Source organism: Quercus lobata, chromosome 2 (genome assembly GCF_001633185.2).
Source record: "Quercus lobata isolate SW786 chromosome 2, ValleyOak3.0 Primary Assembly, whole genome shotgun sequence".
NCBI lineage: Eukaryota > Viridiplantae > Streptophyta > Magnoliopsida > Fagales > Fagaceae > Quercus > Quercus lobata.
In genome coordinates, this window is record NC_044905.1 from 57187111 (window position 1) to 57192286 (window position 5176).

The 5176-nt window shown below is 31.6% G+C and overlaps 1 long non-coding RNA gene across 3 annotated transcripts; it reads left to right on the forward strand.

The window, feature by feature from the left end:
• Nucleotides 1-290: 290 nt before the first annotated feature.
• Nucleotides 291-4922, forward strand: LOC115975939. Of its 3 annotated transcripts, XR_004088217.1 has the most exons (5): nucleotides 291-443; nucleotides 1211-1331; nucleotides 3179-3246; nucleotides 3757-3904; nucleotides 4576-4922. It is a non-coding gene; the product is annotated as an uncharacterized LOC115975939 (long non-coding RNA). The 3 variants fall into 3 exon arrangements; XR_004088216.1 differs by lacking the exon at nucleotides 4576-4922 and having other exon boundaries at nucleotides 3757-4245; XR_004088218.1 differs by lacking the exon at nucleotides 4576-4922 and having other exon boundaries at nucleotides 3797-4245.
• Nucleotides 4923-5176: the final 254 nt, after the last annotated feature.

Sequence of the window (5176 nt, forward strand, 5' to 3'; positions counted from 1 at the left end):
TTTTAACCTAGGCATTCACAGTTCAAACCTCATATGTCTCTTAACTATTGAATTATATATATATATATATATATAATAGTAGAAACTGAGAGAAAATGAGTTCCTAGAATTAAGGAGGTAATGACAAATAGGAAAAATCTCTACTTAAAATTCAGACATGTGTAACTTTAAAAAGCGATACATTATATTGTTTTCCAAAGATAACACACCGTATGATAGCCTCTACCTCTCTCACATAAAAAGAAAAATAACCGGCCCAAATACAATTTAGGCTTGGAATACTCAAAAAAAAAAATGCGCTGGATACAGAAAGAAGTAGAGGGTTCTCTGTTCCTCTTCAGACGTAGAGCACCGCTGCAAGCACATAGAGGAAGAAAAATCTATGGGCATCAACACCGTTAGGCTACATATCTACCACCATCAGATCGTCGGAATCGGTTCCGGTACGTTTTCCTCATTTTTTTTTAGATTTGGGTATGAAATCTATCTTTTTATTGAGCTTTTTTGTCGGAACCGGCACCGGTACATTTTATTTATTTATTTTTAAGATTTGGGTATGCAATGTTACTTTTTATTGAGTTTTTTTGTTGTATAGGTTTATTTTTGATTTTGGATTTGTTTCGTTTTTGTTTTGGGTTTTTGGGTTATCTACGAATTTTTTTTTTTCTCAATTTTATGCTATTCTCTCAGTTGCACCGCTTTATAGTTTCTCCATGAAATTTCGGGTTTACTTTTGTACTTCCATTTCTAATCTAAACAAAATCATTGGGATAAGTATAGAATTTAATGTTATGCTGATATTTCTTTAAACCCTCCTTGCCGATCTGCTTTGCGCTCTGTTCTGTTTCTTCTCTGCAACAGAGTGCAAACCTGCCTGCTTAGATTTCTGCCATCAGGCAGTTTAGAGTCACAACAGAAAGAGTTCTCAAGGGTTAGGGTTTTGGGGTTTTGAGAGAGAGGCAGAGAGGGAGAACAACTTACGGGTAGGGTTTGGGGATGCAATTGTGGAACAGTTTGATGAGTCAGTTTCCAGATTTGGGTATGAAAGGTTACTTTTAATTATGTTTTTTTGTTGGATAGGTTTAGATTTGATTCATTTTTGTTTTTGGTTTTTGGATTCTCTATCAAAATGTTTTTTTTTCTCAATTTTAAATATGGTTTGGTCTTTTGAAAGACTTGATTTTGATTTAGAGTTACGTTTTTGGTCCAGCACCACCCATCTCCGGCTCCATTCAATCACAGCCTCAACGGTGATTTTGGTTTAGGGTTATGTTTCTCTGCTCTGTTAGTTGTCTGCCCCCATCACTTCTCTTCAACGGTGTATTAGGAAGGTACGCATGATTTTCTTGGAACTTCTCACCTGTGCTTTTTATATATATGTTTCCTTAAATTTTAAGTTAATTAGTGTATTTAGTCCAACTCAAGTACAGAATAACATTTTATTTATTTATTTATTGTTATTGTTACAAGGATAGATTTTGTAGCTATCTGAATTTTGGGTTGTACATGAACCACTAAAAAATGCAGAATCAAGGTTTGATTCGTTGTGGTCCAAACCTTCATTTTACAGATTTAAATTGTCACTGAACTGCTGCATTAATTTTTACAATTCAACCCATATTTTCAATGTTTTCTTAGGCTTCGTTTGCGGTATTTCTTTCATCTTTCTCTGCTGCAATTTAAAATTGCTATGATTTTTTTTTTTTTTGAGCAATCAAAAATAATGGCTGCAATTATATGGATTGTCCTCTTTGCAGTTTTACTAAGAATAGTTAGGTATACAAAAGTGCTCACCACAGCCAAGAAAGAAAACCAAAAATACATAAACTGATACCAAAGCAGTAGTACAAGTGTTAAACTTGAAACTAAAATCTTATGAATAGTGGAGCTAAGGAAGATGTTTTGCACAGACCTTGCACCTGTAAAGCAGTAAAAGATAGAGCACACCAGTTACACATCACACGCATGATACAATGCACTTGAAATTCCACTAGACATGAATTGGATCTTACCTTCTGTTGTAGGACTTTAAAAGTAGGAAGTAAGGCTACAGTACTTGATGGAACAAGAAAAATAGTTTGCAATCTCTGCTCTAATGGTTAAGAGATGTCATTTTTTGGTTTCACATGCTGTGCAAACCAAAAACCAACTCAATTAGATGATTTCATTATTTAGTTTAACTGAAATCTTTGAACAATGGAAGGACATTCTTAAGTACGTAAAAAAAAAAAAAGTTGTTCCAATAAATCATTGAGGATGACTTTCAGATGAAAAAAGTTGCATAGATCACTATTATCCATAGAAACATCATGCGAACTTAAATTAAATTAAAGGGAATAGATATATCATAGTCTCTAAAGAGAATAATTGCACAGATCACTATTACCCAAAGAAATCCTTGGCATGTTAAATCAAATTAAAAGGACAAGAAATATCATAAAACCAAAAAGAACCCCTTCCAACAAAAAGATGACTCAATTTTACATATCTTTGGAGAATGTGAGAAGGGCTACAGAATTTCTAATTGTAACATCTTTTGTGGATGGACAATCCCCATCTCTTCTTCTGCCTAAAGAAAGAAAGAACTTACATAGATATACAAAATTGTCACTACTGTTTCATCTTAGAGGCACCATATCACAATTCATGTAAGCGAGAAGTGAGATCAATGAAGATGTCTTCACTGCAAGGAATTGTGAGACCACCCATTGGATGATCATACCCGAATTCTCCCTCAGCCTTTACTTAGCAATTCCTTCTAATTGCTTTCTGAATGAGTACGAGCGTCAAAGAATGTGCTTATTGCAACAGATTAGGTAAACTTATTAGAAAGCATAGTTAATCCTAACAGTATATTTTATTATTGTAAACTAAGGTATTAAATTGCTTTAGATAATGCAGAAATTGACCAAAAACCAAAAGTAGAATCATTATATACAAAATAGAGCATAAAAATTACTTTATGTTGTTAAATTTGAGTTTGGTATTGATTCAAAATTTGTAATGTTTCATTTATATAAAACTGCCATGTGTTCTGAATTTTAGATAATTATAATTAATTATATGACACACAATCACATGTTTTATAGGATCTTAGTTTCTAGCACCTCATTTATATTGACTCTTATCAGGAATTCTGTATTTATAATAACATATTTTCCCTCACATGTTAATTCAGATTAGTCATCCCTGACTTATAAGACTTTTGGCTACTATTCGAGAAGAACTATTGAATTAAATTGAAAGGTAAGGAAAGCCTAATTTTTCTTTGTAGCTATTATTTAGTTTATAACTCTTTGTCCTTTGTTAATGATTGATTAAAAAAAAATAAAAGTAAAAGTAAAATAGTTTTAAACATATCAAATATGGACTCTTTGATTCTAAAAATAAATGCTAAAACTTTTTTCTTTCCTTTACCATGATATGATAGCAAAAAGAAAAAAAGAAAAAAGAAAGGAAAATGCAAGAGAAGCACACCTAAAAAGACGAATGCTAATATTTGAGAAACGATCCAAAAGAAAATGGCATGAAAGAAAAGATAGTTTACAAAATAAAATTACCCAGGCTAGGAAAAAAAGCAGGGATAGAACGGCAATAACTCATAACTGCTCTTTGTTGCATTCACTTGGTACAAGTATAAACTTTTATGCGTCAAGAGGTTCGCTTCTCTTTCTGCCACTTTGTACTTATTAGTTCTTTAAACATTCTTTTTTAAAAATTTGAAAATAAAACTTTCAATTCACATTTGATTATTAGATATCGACGTTGACATGGGCCATTCCTTTGGAGAAACTAGGTTGAACGTAACTACAGATGATACTTTGGTAGAAGATGGGTCCAATTGTTGTGCTACTCCTCAAGGAATCCATGGGTCAGAAAATGAGTGGTTGTGAAGAATTTCCAAGTAAATGACTTGACTTAAATTTACAAGGAAAAAAAAAAAGAAAAAAACTTGACTTCCATTTTTGTTCATGTTATTAATGTTGTCCCCATATTTTAAAATTCATATGGGAAAATTAACTGAACCTTGGAATTTTGGCTCATCTAATGTATGTGTGTATTGTGGTTCAGTTATGGTATGAAGAGAGAACAGTAAAATCTAAGAAGCCTAAGAACTCAAAATTCTCTCTCTATTGTATCTATTTAATTGTTAGTCTCTATCTTTCATACTATTGAATACTTTGTTTTGTAGAGTTATTTTGGAACTCCATGCATCCATCTTAATTTCATTAATTTTTGAATATAGGCTCCAGTTGTTGTTTTTCCTATTAAATAAGTAGTGTTGTACTTAAAGTTGTTGGTTTGTAAGTAAATGGTTTGATTCAAGTTCAAATTTGAAGATTTTATTGATTAAGGTAGATCAAGATCTTTTTTTCATATTTAGGTGTGGGTAGACTCATTACATGAATTTGAGTGTCTATGTGCTGAATTAGCAACATGTGGAGGATTTTTTTATATTATTTTTAAAATGTATTTGAACAATGGTAATTTACACAATCTGTTTAGTGCACATTTTTTATAACCTGGATTTTTTTTTTCTTTCCTTACATACTTGCTTTTTGTTTCCTTTAAAAGGTTGGATGGAATGCCATGTTGTCTTTTTTTTTTTTTCTCCCCTTTGATGGAATGCCATGTTGTCTTTGGCAAGATGCTATATGGGATGGATGTCGTCTACAAGAGTTACATAGAAGGATATATTTATTTATTGTTTTGGGATGTTATTCTATTTGGTCAGAGAACTTTTAAATCCTCTATTATTGTTGAGATTCGCAGATTGTACATATTTGTTTTACTGTGGTTAAAAAAAGGTTAATTGATGCATTTTCTTAGAGATTATTATTATTGTAGATGTTTAAATGAAGCAATGCATGAACACTCACTGAACCCTACTGCTTTGTTATAGAAATGTTAACTATTGTTTATCCAATTTTATACATAGTCTCTAATTTCAATGTTTTCTCTATTGTACATTTTTCCTTATATGTGGATCAGATATGCCAATTGAAGAGTGGTTAATAGTATTGCTAACATATAATTTATAAGATTTCCAATTGAAAATCAACATTTTAAAGAAAGTTTGACTATGATGAGAACTATTTTGGTACTTATTTTTTCTAGCTATGATCACACATGTTTGGATTGTTGGTCATCTTTGTTTACGATAGGTTTCGTTCCT